At 44.4% G+C, this 14,813-nt stretch overlaps 1 protein-coding gene across 1 annotated transcript in view; it reads right to left on the reverse strand.

Annotated features, from left to right (window-relative positions):
* Positions 1-1,242: 1,242 nt before the first annotated feature.
* Positions 1,243-14,813, reverse strand: part of LOC310897086 (uncharacterized protein) — a 34,160-nt gene continuing 20,589 nt past the window's right edge. Inside the window, exons 2-3 of the transcript XR_014582036.1 lie at positions 2,345-3,850; positions 1,243-1,676 (exon numbers count right to left, since the gene is read on the reverse strand). The gene's annotated coding sequence lies outside the window, so the exon portion shown is untranslated. The remainder of the gene's footprint in view (positions 1,677-2,344; positions 3,851-14,813) is intronic.

Below are 14,813 nucleotides of genomic sequence, written 5' to 3' on the forward strand. Positions count from 1 at the left end.
AATCAGTGATATGATCTGTTTGTTTAGGAATTTATACGAAACTGCTGCTACTGCCCAATAATAAGAATCATGAAATTTGCTATGAGTGACATTTCATTTTTACTGTGAACTTTACTCCACTTACTCCAGTAAGCTCCCAATAAAAGCACCAAATACAGAACAAAAAAAAAAAAAAGAACTGCCATAAATGCACATGTGCACAGGTGGCGAGGGACTGGGGCTGCTGGCACAGGTGTCAGCCCACCTCCCGGCCGGCACCCAGAGAGCCCCTCATCTGAAGCCAGCGATGCCAAGCGCACCCCGGTGCCCTGCTCACACGGAGGAGGGAAATAATACCCGCTCAGGGTCACAGGTGAACGTGGGATTTGGTAACGGAACTAAATTAGCAGGGGGGAGGAAAAGCAAAGCTTGTGTTAGCAGCTGCTGGTACAGAAATAGGTAATAACACTTTAAATCAAATTTTAAAGGGGAACATTAAACTGTATTTTTATGCTTTACTCTTTTTCCCATGTAAAACCCAAATCAAATACGAGAAATGAGAAGGGGAAAAAAAAAAAAAGATAAATTACAGCTGAAAATACCTTTCCTGTTAGACCAGCTGTAAACTCACACCTGTGTCAGTAGGAGCACTGGCAGGAGGCCTCAGTGAGGGGATGCGGTGGCTGCCCAGGAGCAGGGCGAGGAGCCCCAGCAGCCCCTGTGTCTGACCAAGCTCTCGCTGGAAGAGCAGTCTCTCTTGAAGAAGACCAGCAGCTGAAAACCTGGATCAGAAATCCCATACAGGGACCTGAAACGGCGTGGTCGCCGGCTTTGCTGCTGAGCTGGGAGCAGGGTTGGTCCCTGCTTGCAGGCCCCGTGCTCTCCTGCTGCTGGCTTGCCCCATGCCCTGCAGGCCACAAACCAGGCAAGGGCTGCCGCTGCGTTAGGAAATGAAACAGCATCAAGGCACGGCCCTGGGCTGGCTCCTGGAGGCTGGTCTGGCCCCCAGGAGCTGTTCCAAGGGGACAGAGCTGAGCTGACCCACAGCTAATCATTTCTCAGCGAGCAGTCTTCCTGCCAGGACATTGAGCGGCCGGAGGAACGAAGTGCTCTCCTGGCACGTGCCACTTGGATGCGGCCACCCAGCCACAGGCAGTCTCCTCCTCTTCTCCCCGTGGTGCTCAGCCCACACCAGCACCTTCTTGGAAGCACCAAATGGGAGCAGGAAGAGGGGAGCTGAGTGCCTCCGAAATGGAGGCCTGCAGGTAAGAGCTGCAGAGGTGATACGGGAGCGCAGGAGGAAGCACTCAACATCAAAGGGCTGAAGGACAGAAAGGCTGTGCTCTGTAAGAGGAAGGTGAAAAAAAAGCTAGTGAGAAAAGGTGGAAATATTCTGGGAGAAGAAGGAAGAGACCAGCAGTGTACAGTGGGAGAAGAACAGCAGTGGGAAGAGGGTCAAGGCAAGGGAGGTCGGTAGTGGGGAAGTGGGAGGAAAATGCCAATTAACTAAGGAGCAAAGGAAAATGCTTATGCCTGTGGTAGGTGGGCACAGGTGACTGAAGGGAGGCAAAACTCCTCCTGGGCTTTCTCTGCTCTAACAGGGGGGACGGGGCTGCGAGATCTGCTCGGGGGATCTGCTCAGAGCTGCTCCTCCAGGAGACAACAAGCCTGCGCTCGTGCTCTAGGACGGCACAGTGCTGAAAAACATTAAGTGCATAAAAATCATGATACAAGACAAATAGATACTTATCCCTGCATAGGAAAGAGAGAATACTGCTTAAATATTTAATCATGTTTTGGTTTACAATAGTTTAATGGTGTTTAAACATCTAATACATGCTCACAAAAAATCAGCGTTTTAAAGCTATACATTATTCTGGTTGATTTTTTCTTTCCCCTTTTAGATAAAAGTAACCATTTGACAACAGGCTCCCTCAAACAACTCAGCCCATGATAGTCTCATTACAGGCTAACATATTCTTTCACACGTCTGAACCAAACCACTGAGAAAGTAATAAGTGATCATTCATAGACGCAGACTGGTAGCTAATAGCATCCTCACTTACCTTCCAAACAATGAGCACAGTTAAAATAAATTCAGGATGTATGCATGCGGAAAACTCGATTGCAGTCACATCAGAGATGAACCAAAAATGGAAGCACTCAGAATTACTAGCGTAAAATCCAAATAATGACCTATAATAGATATCAGCCAGAGAGGAAAACACATTCCCTGCAGTCATTTTAAAGGGGCCTTGTCAATGTGCTCAGGACCCCTGCCCCAGCAAATACATGTACTTCTGGCTGGGCAGATATGCTACGTGACCGAGTGCTGAAGCTAGATAGGAAAGCCTATAGGACACACCTGGGCCGCAGTCCCCATTTTGTTGCTGGAGAGGTATGCCAATCCACCTATTGTGTAGGCAAAGTACGGTGGAAAGTCAGAGGAAGGTTGTTGTGTCTCTCTGTGTTCCTCTCCTGAGGCCATCAAAGCTTCCAGGGTGCCTTTAAACAGGGGAAAAATGAAATAATGTAGAGGTCCCTTTAAAAAAAAAAAAAAGAATCAAGAAAGGCCTATTTACACCTCGCAGACTCCTTAGGATGTGGTAGAAGCTGCAAGTCCCCAGCATCTTGGGAGCAAGCCCTTCAGATTCATCACTCTTGATGTGTGGTGATGTCTTCACAGGGCACCGAAGTGCTGCTGGGGTGTCTGTGGGTACCCCCAGGGGCAGGCAATGAGAGAGCTGTCACATGTTCTGCAGCACATAGGAATGGCAATCTGGTAGATGATACAATACGGTGATTTGTTAAAGGCTGTGCTCCTCCTGCAGCTTTTACTATATCATAAAACAGCACTCCTGTGTAGTGCATTAAGCTGCTGGTTCCTTGCTGGGGCTGGCAAAAGTTTATTTAAGGTTGCATCCTGTTGGCTGGTGAGCTGAAAATGTTGCCACAGATCGTCAAGAGGGGGAAACAGCGTGGACATCTCACAGGGTGAGGGGAACCCGGGGTTGAAGGGAAAATCCAGCCATCCGCTGCACTGCTCAGTGCAAAGTGAGAAGGTTTACACACTGGACATGACTGCTTCAGCACCAGGGAAAATAAAAGCAGACTGTGTCTCTACGGTTTAATGATTAGGGCAGGTAATTAGAGCTCGTTGGTTCCCACCCCTGCTCTGCTATTGACTTGCTGTGGGACATTTGGGCTGTAGCTTGACCTCCTTATGCCCTAATTTTCCCTTGAATAGCATGGGAATGCTAGCTGTTTTGCTGTGGTGTTGTGATGCTCGGTTAATTGAGGGAACATGCCAAATGCACTACACCCAGTGAAAACGGTATTCAGAGTGCAGCATCATTAGGATGTATACGTGTTTGCATTTTAGCAAACATTTTAATTCCACCTCTTAAATATCCTTTGCCAGTGCAACTTGCAAAAAAAGAAAAAGAAAAAAAAGGAAAAGCAGGGCAAGCACTGCTAACACAGCTTTGCCACACACTGTCAAGTGCTTATAAACCCTATTTATAGCTACAGTTAAAGATTCAGATATGCAAGTACTCCATTAAAAGACCACATTAATGAGCCCTTAGAGAAAATATCTCACAAAGCCTTCTGAGCTCGTAACTGCTCAGTTGTGCAGGGCTTCTTGCTTGTTAACATTCATAAAATATAAATACTGTGTACTAAACACCAGCACTTTGTGGATTGCAATGACTTATCTCACCGTCGACAACTTAACTTCTGCAAGCGGAGATGCAGCAGCAGAGCTCAGCTGCAGGCGGCCAGGCTGCACCAGTCACTCACGTGCCTCCCTGCTTGGGGGCCTTCCTTCCCGGTGCGAGGCTGAGTGTCAGGCTGACTTGCAGGTCAGTATCTGTGAGTATAATTTCAGAGAGAACAATCAAACCTATTAGCTGAGAGTGGCAGAGCTGGGCCTTCCTGCAGCCGCAGCTCCAGAGCGTGGCAGGCATTCAGAGCAAAATCTAATAGATAAAAGTCACAGGAGATCTTTTCTTTTATTTTTTTTTTTTTTCCCTTTGACATAAGCTAGCTGATGGGAAATGTCATTTGAGAGAGAGAAAATTTGCTATATTTGATTTGTCATTATTTCTCCATTGTCCTTTTCTGCCCGTGATTGTGCATTTCCCGTTTTCTCTTTCTTTCCTCTCTTAGAAGTCCACATCTAGGTTGTGACAGATGCTCTTGCTTAAACATTGATGATGTATGTTTTAGCTATCGTTTTGCCTTGTGTAAACAAACATCCCTTGAGCCCACTTAGGAATAATTCTCTGTAACCTTTAATACTGCATTTCCATTCACCCAGGAGTCACAGAGGGCTCAAGCACTGCAGAAGACCAGTCCTGGTTTTCTGTCCGGCTGTCTGTAAGCTGAAGAAACTGAGGCAGGGAAGGATGAAGCGACTCGCTGGCAGCTGTTTACTGGCATGTGTAACCAAACAATTTGTGTCCTTTCCTTTGCACTTCGGTCCAGCTGCCTTTCCCACAGACCGCGCCCTCCTGGAAGGAGCACTTGTGCTCCCGAAACGAAAAACACAGGCAGGATGCTTTAAAAAGCTCCAGGGCAACTCTTAGTGTTCAAATGTGCCATTGATTTCAATAGTGCATTAGCAGGCTTGTTAAGCAGGACTAGAGTGCTCAGCTTTATTTTGTTGTGGCGAGTCCCTGACTGTTCAAAATGTTAGCATGGTAGTGTGACAGCAAACCCTCCGGTGCCATAAACTGCCCGGCACCGCCTGATTGCAGAGCGCCTGATAACACAGGGTCATCTGCAGCCAGCTGGGGGTGCAGCTGAAGGCAGGGCAGTGGCACCACCCCAGGCTGCCTTGCTGCTGCTCTCCCTGTTACTGCCCCTTTACCTGCGTCCCTCTGTCTTTGGACTGAGCATTGCTGTCTCTCCCGTGTCCCGGGCTTCCCATACCCTGAGCACAGCCATATTTCTGCGCTGCCCCAGGAGCATCTGTAGGTGACACTCGGATGCCACCAGTGCCAGTAAGCCTGAGAGACATCAAGAAAAATCCCACAGCCCGAGGAGATTCCTGCTGGGCTGGGAGACGTGGCTGGGGTTGGAGAGGGACGCAGTGCATCAGCCATGCACATGGGATGTCCCATTATTAGGATGGGGTAAATTTCTGGACTCCATTTGCTACAGGGACTGATCTTCTCTAACTAAAAGGGGACTGCATACCCTGGTTTCCAGGTTCCTGGTCAAATGCATGCCAAAATGTTACGGTGTGGAAAAGCTTTAACAGCAAAGATTGAGAGAAATTCCGTCTGGAGCGCCCTTATTGCACGTTTTCCTGTACATTGTCAAATAAACCCCTCATGGAGCTCTGGATGAGAAAGACATCAGGATCGGGCTTTTCCTAATCTAGGGGTTTTGGTCAGCCATGGGTGGCACCTGAAGAAGTGGCTTCCCCTTGGCATCCACGCCCAGGGACTGGGCAGGAGAGTGAAGGCTCTGGCATGGGGGGTCCTTGTTGCCATAACCAGACATCTCAGCACCTGCAGGGGTTTTGTGTCTGCCTCTGGCCAGGAATGGGTCTGTGGGCTTTGAGCAGTGAGAGTACTAGGATCTGCTTATGTTCTTCCAGGATTAGCTGGCAATGAAGCAAGGAGCTGGGGACTTCAGGACTTAGAACAGCAGTTGCCCCCAGTGTCCACTGGGGACTGTGGGTTTAGGGAGTTCATCTTCTTGGTTTTATCTTCTGTGTAGGAAGCAAGTTCCAGCCACTGGGAATTAAATACTGTAAACCACTACAAAGCAAACAGGTCACATCCATGTCCTCTATGTCCGCCGTTCTTTGGGTGATGTGAGAAAACAAGGAGGGTGGAAAACACCTGCTGCCAGTCCAGAGGCTGCCTTGCAGGGAGTGATGCTGGCTGCAGGCTGGCCCAGCCATCAGCCATGTTAATTAAGTACATATAAATTAAGCCTCTGTGCAAGAGCAAAGGGGGGGATGGGAGGAAATTATGTGGGAATGAGGAGTGAGCAAATGGTGCTGTTGGAGGCAGGATCCACATGTGGGACAAGGGGGCTGGAAAATGGGAAGCTTCTTAGAAGAAAGCAGCCAGGCTTCCGAGAAGAAGAAGGGAAAAAAAAAAGAAAAAAGAAAAAAAAAACTTAAAGAATCAGAAAACATTTTTTGTTTTTAGCTGAATTGCAGTTAGGCACTTAAGTGACTTTACAAATGTGGATCTTACTTTCCTCCCTTGGTTTCCCTCTCCATAAAATGCAAATAATAACACTTTATTTGCTCACAGGGTAGTGCAAAAACAAGCTCATTCATGTCTGGGAAGCACTTGCATGCTATATGGGAACTACGGCAAAGATTATGAACATATAACTAAAGCTGTGGGCTTGCACTGTGGCACTTGGCATCTGCCCAGATACGCGATGCATCATGCAGAAGGGATAACAGAGTAGGATATGAAAATGCAGTCCAAAATTTAATGTGTTCTCAAATCAGGAACTTGAGACTCCCCAGAACTGGAAATGGAAAATCTTTGAACTCACAGAAAACACGGAGGGAGGCAGATGTGTGCTTAACATACAGCAAAAGACGGCGAAGAGGGGAAATACTCTAAGGTATAGTCCACAGAGTTCAAGAAATCTGTATACCATTGAGAAATACATCTAATTGGACTAGAAATGACCACTGTGGATGACCAGGGAAATACAAAGAGCAATAAAGAGAGAAGAATATGAGACCTATAAATCAGCAGGGTCAGCACTGCAGGAATAGGTACAAGAGCCTATTGTGAAAGAAGAATGCAAGAAAATGATCCAAAAATGAGTGAGGAAAAGAAGATGGGAAAAGATGTGAACACAATAAAAGATTTTATAAATTTGGTGTATAGGAAGCCAAAGGTCACTCAGGGAGACAGCCATCACCTTCCTGAGCAAGAGGAGGCTACCTTGACTAAAAGGGGCTATTGCTGGGAAAGTGAATTACTGCCCATGCCTCAGTATTCAGCAGGGAGAGGTGGAAAGTCTGTCATAGTAAATAAACAATCATTAACTGTAAAGGCTACCTGGGAATCAAGTAATTGACCAAACACACCAAAATAAAGAATTACTCAAAAAGAGGATTGCTCAACCCCCAAATTCATTTCTAAAAATAGATGCCAAAGGAATGAAATCAGCAGGGAAACTTCAGCTGGCTATGCGAGAGGTACTTGGGAAATTAAGAGGAGGCATCATTGCGTCCTGAACTTCTAAAGGAGAATAAGGGCAAAGAAGTGTCTGTGAGCTCTGCAGAGCACACGAGACAGCTGATTAGCCTTACCAGAAAGACAGTTATCCTTTGAAACCAATTGTTTTACTTCATAAAAAAAAAAAAAAAAGGGAGGAGTTAAGTGGAAAAAAAAAATTAGCATTCTCAGATTTCAAAAGTACAGAGATTTCAGTGCATGATGAGACATTACTGTGTAAAATGAGAGGTGTGGGATTGAGTCTGTCAATGCCTGGCTTGATTACAGAAGCCAGGTGGTGATAAAAAAAAAACACAGAGAGATTGTTTAGGATAAGGATGGGTAACGGAGTGACGCGCTGCTGTACTGAGCTCCCCTAGCAGTGTACAGCTGTCACTGGGAAGAAGGAGCACAAGGAAGCGAGGACATCAAAGAAAGAAGTACAACCGATAGCAAAGAGGAGGAAGGCTTTTGGAAAGAGAGGATATTTGCACCGGTGTATGAAATTTAACCTGAAAAAATGCAAAGCTGGGAAAAAGCATGTGAAGGTGAAGGTGCCTTATGGAGATAGCTGGGGTAAGTCAGCGCCAGAAAAATACCTGAGGAGGTAATACTGAGTTCCTATTTGTGCTCCAATTTTAAGGTTCAGAGAGTGAAAGAAGTCGGTGTGAACATCGCAACATCTCATTCTTACATACTTTGATGGAGTTCATAGCCTTAACACACGCATTTACAATGCACAAGGAGGCACGGCTACCCAGGAAAGGGGCGCAAAGCTCCTTTCATGCTCAGCGGGCGGTCAGCCTACGAGGAGAGCTGAGAAGAGGGACTGGCTCCGGCCCAGCCCCTCTGAGGGACCCGATACCCGGTGACACGACGGGCTCGGTGCCTGATCCTACATGGCATCCCGCGCTGTGAGAGCGGAGCTGGCTGTAGCACTCCCTTCAGAAGCCTTCTCACCGCCTCCCATTATGAGGGTAATTAGAGCGTGCTGCTGAGATGGGAAAAAATTGAGTCCAAACATCTCTCTTCCTGAAGGTATTTCAGCCTGCAGCTCTCCTGTGTAATGCCTTCTCGGATTAGGCTTTTTGGATTCCTCCCGAGGAAAGATATCCTAATTTGTATCTACTGTAATTGGTCCACGGGGAGGATGAGAGCTGAGGAGGCTGTGGCCTGGCAAGACCATCCCGCCTGGCCCAGGTGCCACTCCTGCCTGCTGCTCAGGTGCGGGGAGAAATTGGAAGAGAATGTACATTTGAGCTCACTGACGTCAGTTATGTCAATTCAACTGATATCTTTCTCAGATAAAATGTAATTATGTCCTAGATAAAGGAAATGCTTAGTTTTCCTGGTTAGAAAATGCAGGTGATTGGTGAAGTTGGAGGACCTGAGGCTTAAAAGGGGAACTGTGAGATAGATACAGATTTAGCTAATAGGGAAAGGGCAGTGAGTACACTTGAAAAGGGAGGTAATGGAGAGCAGCTAGCGATGGGGGTCTCAGGAACCATCTTTAGGACCCCATGTACCAGAAGGACGTAATGATGACATTTTCTGCAGTCACGGTGCCAATGGGAAGGCACAGCTGATGCCCCGGCACCCTGTGCTGACCACTGGATGCTTTGGTGTCTGTGGGGGGAGCCTCGTGACCCCAACTGCACACTGAAGTTAGGTGCTTACTGTGTGCTGCTGTGAATAGTTTGCTTTGCCTAGGAAGAAATTCTTCCCTTAATGAATGAATTTTGCTGTATCAGTGTCCCTGTGTACTTCCAATTGGTTTTGTTGAACTCTTACTGAAAATGACTTGTAGGCCAAGGCACAAAAAGGAAACCATGAGATGTCAACTGTCATGTCAGTAATCCTCATGCATGTTTTCATGAATCTAGACCCCAAAATTTGTCAAAATCTTTACTAACTCACACCTATGGACAAGGCCAATAAGGGATCCTAACTTCTAATCTAACTGCTGCTGGCATTTACCTCTCATCAAAGCAATTATTTTTGCATGTTTGTGTGTAGATAGGGAGAAATAAAGGTATGCAAGAGTTGCAATATAGCCCTTGTTACGCCAACACTCATGAGTGTTAAACTTTTCTTTGCACTCTAGCCATTTACATTCGTGGCCTTGTGCTTCTATCTGCAGTCGTAGACTTCTCTTGTAGGAGACCTTTAGCCACAGTGAAAGCTGGAAGTAACATCAGGTGTAAACAGAAGGTCAGTCCTACATTTAAATGTTACACAAACCTTATTTTGAAATAGGGTTTAGTCTTGATGGACTTACATGGACAAAAAGAGCCCACATTCTTCAGCACTGAGGCAATTTTTATCTCTGAGGGGCTGGGATTTGCTAATATATTATGCATCTCAACTTATTGATCAAAATGCATTACAAAATACCACTCCATACCGTTGTCCTTTTTCTTTTTTTCTTTTTCTTTTTTTCCTCCTTAATTTAAATCATGTAATAAGAAAAGACCAGCTATGTTAATTGGTATGACTCGCCTCAAGGGCATTGTGAGGCATGAAATAATTTCCCTTCATTACTGACAATGCAGGGACAGGGGTTTTCCCGCGAGGATCTCTCTTGTCTGGTGATCTGGTGACTGTACACAGTGGTGATGGGATTAGGGGCATATTGTGTTAAAATTAATTGTTAGTCTAGGGCTAGAAGGTGTTGAGGAAAGAAAAAGCTTACAAATACAGAGATTACGTTCGACTTTGAGGCTCTTGGAGGCGTTTGTGTCCAACCGGTATCCGTCAGGCAAACCCAGCCTGCTGAAGCACCATTTCGCCCCAGCTCCTGTTTTCTTTTCAGAGGGCAGCTGAGCCGGTGTTTGAAACATCCCACAGACCAGCAGAAAACTAAATCATTGTAAAGCTGGTCAGATTCATTTCTCCTTTTTATTTTTTATTTTTGGGAGTCAGAATTTCGTTTCCCTAAAGCGCAGTGAGAGTGCAGACACGAGCTCCCAGCCTGGTCCCAGCTCCGGCTGGCGACGGAGCCGCGGCCACCGAGGTCTGGCCTCTGCTGCGGCGGGCAGGCACTGCCTGCCAGGCCAACTCCACGCTCTCGTTGCACCGATGCAGGCGACACTAGCTGAGGAGGGAGGAAAAACAAATCCCCCTCACCTTTTTTTTTTCCCCTTTTCTTTTGCTGAGCTAGCACCAAAAAAAAAAAAAAAAAAAAAAAGATCTGTTGCTGCTTTTGCTGCATTTGCAACATTTTCTTTAGCAAAGGTTTTTTATGGAAACCAGACTGCCTGTGTGCGGAGGAAGTGAACCTCCTGACGGCCATGTCATTTCCTCTGTGTCCGAGCAGCTTTTTGTCTGGGCGCACCACCTCCGCTGTTCTCACTGAACAGCTGGCTGCAAGGGAGAGGGAAACTTCTGCCAGCCGTTCCTCTGGCCTCTTCTTACCAAGTCTTTGCTTCAGATTTAATTTTGCTGGGTTAACACACACAGTTTTGTTCCTTCTATGCCCTGGATAGATTTACTGGTTTGACGATGACTTTCCTTACTGATGAAGAGTAGGCAGGCTCAAGCCAGCAGTGACCCATGCTGCTTGGGTGTGTTCATTAGCTAAGCACAAAATGCCAAACGGTGTCAGACACACTGATTGTGCCATCTCTTGAGCAGCCTCTGTGCTGAGGATCTGAGGATTAGTCATAAAAAATAATCGGTAAAGCGCGTTACAGATGAAGGCTATGGCGTAGAGATAACCTTCCCATTAAAGGTCCCATAATGCAAGCACATCGCTCTCTCAGAAATGGGAACGAGGATAACATCTCTGTTAACTGAATCAATAGAGATCAATGCAGGGACAATAACTCAAGAAAGGGATGCATTAACCAGAGAGTAAGAACCAATATGCTCCCATGTTTAACCATGGCTCTGGAATTAGCGATGCTGAAGGGGCACAGACCATGTTACTAAGAATGATTGAAATCATAAGCAAAAAAATGAAACATAAAATAATTACAGGGTTTCATTTTAATCACGGCAGAAACCAGGGAGGGGGGAGGGCACAGGAACAAATTAGCTTTATAATCAGGAGTGAAGGACCCATTTTCTCCTCACAGTTATCCAGCTGTGACAGAGGATGTGACTAACTGACCGGCGGAAAAGGAGCACCATCAGCCAGGGACCGCCTCGCCGCCGTCCCCGGGCGGCACTGTGTCAAGGAGAGAGAGCTTTCCTGTTGCAGCTGAGTAAGGACTGAGAAGGCGTGTTTCATCCTTCTACTCACATGTTTTTAGAAAGGAAAGGAAAAAAAAGAAGTACTAGGTTTGACAAGCCTTTTGGAAAGGTTCGTGCAGTTGGGAGAATGACATCACACGAAGCTAACATGCACATGTGGGAATTAAAACCCTCACTGGAAGAACTGAGGGGAAAAAAATAGACGGAGAAACACACAGTAAATTGGGCACGTGGCAAGTGTAGCTGTTAATGCCATAGGTATCCTATGCGTGATAGAAGCACTGAAAGCAGTGCTGCGTAAGTCCTTACCCCAGTTTTGGAGGGAGCTGCTGACTGCATGCAGCTCCCACAGTAATCACTGGGAGATGTAACTGCCTAGCTTTGCTGGGAAACACCCAGCAGGCTATAGGCTTGTAGTCTGAATACACTCATTTCGTGACTTTTTGAGGGTCTTTCCTTTGTCAGAGAAGAATGCGATCCATAGTCACTGGGAGTGTGTGTTTGCATTCCTCTGCCCTGCTATCAAACCCACAATTGCTCTTTTAATTTAAATGTCTTGCTCATAGCATAACACATTCAAGTTGTTCTCAAAAAGCTAATCATGACTAAGGCAGCTATGTTGCTGCAGTGGTGTTGACCATTTCCCAGGGACTGAGAAGGATGTAGTACACATAATCCCTAAGGCAGTACTGCTGCTTACAAGGATGCTTTCCAGTGGATGGTCTTAGCAGGCCATAGCTTGGGATACCTGGGAGTTAACGCGAGTCTCCACAGCAAAATAGAAGAGGCAAATGCCAAAAGATAGAAATTGTTTTCTGGAGATGGAACTGCACATTTGAAGTACTTGCTCTGCTGTTACAGAGCAAGTAGAAAAATCTTAGGAAAAGACACTCGAACCTTTTAAGCATCATCTCTTGGCAATAATGACCTCTCATGCATATTTATGTACAGCACTTAGCTTGATAATGGCCACTTGAAAGACATTTAATTCTTCTTTGCTTAGGAACCAAGCTATGTGGAGTGTGACAAAAATGTTCCAAGGTCCTGATATTAAAATACAGAAATGATCCTGGTATTTCCTGCACACCAGCCAAAACAGCCTTCTGGGAACATATGGTTTAAGAATTTATGTACTTCTTGATTAAATGTGTATGTGTTTGTAAGCATATAGACATTCACACAAGAGTTAGTGAAATTAGGTAGTTGCTGCAGGACTTCAACTGAGCTTTCCTGGATGAATTTCAGACAGGTTCTGTGGCGTGGGTTGTTTTGTAAAACCTTTTTGTTGCACAGAACTTAATGTTGTTCATTATGCACTGAAAGCAAAATCATATGACTACCATTTCCTAAGTAACATAATTATCTTATTGATTCTTATGGGGCAAAACACTACTTTTATTGTTAATTAATACTGCCAAATCTGGTTATGCAATTCTGGATATAGGAAGCTCAGTATAATGTGTGTTTAGGGGGAAAAGGTGTAAAAATAAATGCCTTAAATAACTTTTTTTTTTAATTATTTTTCTTTCAGAATGTGAGTATAGATATTCCTTTGTGTGATCTCTGTTCTTAACTACTACAGGAAAATATGTGATACAACCTGTTATCACTATTCATCAGAGAGAAAGAAATACAGATAATGAAACATAAAAATGCCCCATGAAAACCATATTTAATAAAGCTTTAAATAGCTGAACAGAAATGTACAAGGCAAAGAAACACAGTCCTGCTGTTTCAAAACCAAAGCAATTTTATGGAAAATGAAAAGAATACTTGCAATAATTTCATGCACTCACACTTTCATTCTTATTTTAAGTGGAAATATATCAGGAAATTCATACACAGAGGGCACATAAATAGTACTTTATCTGTCCCATGGAAAAGACAGCATGAAAGATTCATTAGACTCTGGGATATATAATGACTTCTTGATTCTTTCAGTTCTTGGCCAGTGCTCTAATGAAATTCAAACCTGCTACATCTGCCATACTACACTGTTAATTAGTTTTCTATTTATTTAGCAGATCTAGAAGTGGAAAGCAATCTATTGCCAGTGAATTGTTTGACTTCTATGCTAAGCAGGCTGCATTCCAATCCTCTAATGTTGAAACTAGCATGAATCCAACTTTCATCTCATTGCCATGTCAAATTAGCACCCAGAAGATTCCAGATACAAAGGTACAGAGACTTTTTTTTTTTTTTTACTTTGGTTTGTAAAAGACCAACAGTTCTTGAAGTCAAGAAGTTGAAGATCGGCAATTTCCTGATTTTCTGCAATGTCTCTTTTCTTCCCTTCCCCCCTAATTTACTATAACGGATTAAATATAGGATGTATATCTGCTGTGGTATGTTTGTACTGAAGGACGAACATGATTTTAAGCAGACTCTCTTCATTATGTAAAACAAAAAATATTGATGTGTACTCTTCAAGAGTTTGAATAAAATACTGCCCAGCTCAAGAAAAGCCCAGAATGCCCTGACAGAGTTTATGAGATGACTTTTGTACATGCTTTGCCATTTTCTATTTCTGTCTGTCTGTATTCTGCAACGTATTGCGGCATCTAAACGTCACATTCTGAATGGGACTGACTCCTGTCTTGCAGTGTCAACAGAACCACTGGGTTGTGAAAGTATAAAGCAAAGCCAGATAAAAACAGAAAATAAATTGGCTAGAAACTGAACCGTTAATTCTCGCATAATACAATGCACGAACTACAATGTGTTAGAGGCTGTTGTAAAACTACAAATCCACATCCAGAGATTGGAGTTTGCCTTGAATTTTTTTTTCTTTTTTTTTTTTTTCCCTAAAATCTACATATGAACTTTGAAGAATGTGGCTTTTGGATCAGTCTAATCCTAAAGAAGTCACTATTATGAAATGAGTAAGTAAAATGCTGTGCTGAACTTTAGCAAAGAAATGACTAAGCTGTTCCCCTACAGTATTATTTGTAGAACATCCTTGATAAAATCCTTTACATAGGGAAGTTGTTGGTTTTGAGTAATTTACAAAGTAGATCAGAGAAAAACAACATACAACACAGGACAGCAATACACAAAACCTGGACTAAGAGCACACTGGTAGTAGCATTCACAAAGGAGCCTCTTTTCCTTGACTGATCGATGTTTTTGAAAAAATGTTTTTGGATTTCAGGTCTGAATCAGAAATAGTGAGCTCTGGGTTAAGTACTGGTTGAAAACCAATCTATAGTTGTTGAACTGTATTGTGTTAATCACTTAGATGGCTTGAGATTGATAGAAGAAAATCTTTTTCTTTTTTTTTTTTAAAGTAAAGTTGTGATACCTTGAAAGAAAGTTCAAAGCCGGGACTGAGCTGAGACAAAGAAGGTAGACAGGAGAAGAGAGATGAATGTGTGAGAGAAAGTGGAATAGGAAAGGAAACCTGCAGAGTTTTGAACTGAAGGAACTTGATCT

The sequence above is a fragment of the Anser anser genome (assembly GCF_964211835.1).
Source record: "Anser anser genome assembly, chromosome: 3".
NCBI classification, from domain to species: Eukaryota; Metazoa; Chordata; class Aves; order Anseriformes; family Anatidae; genus Anser; species Anser anser.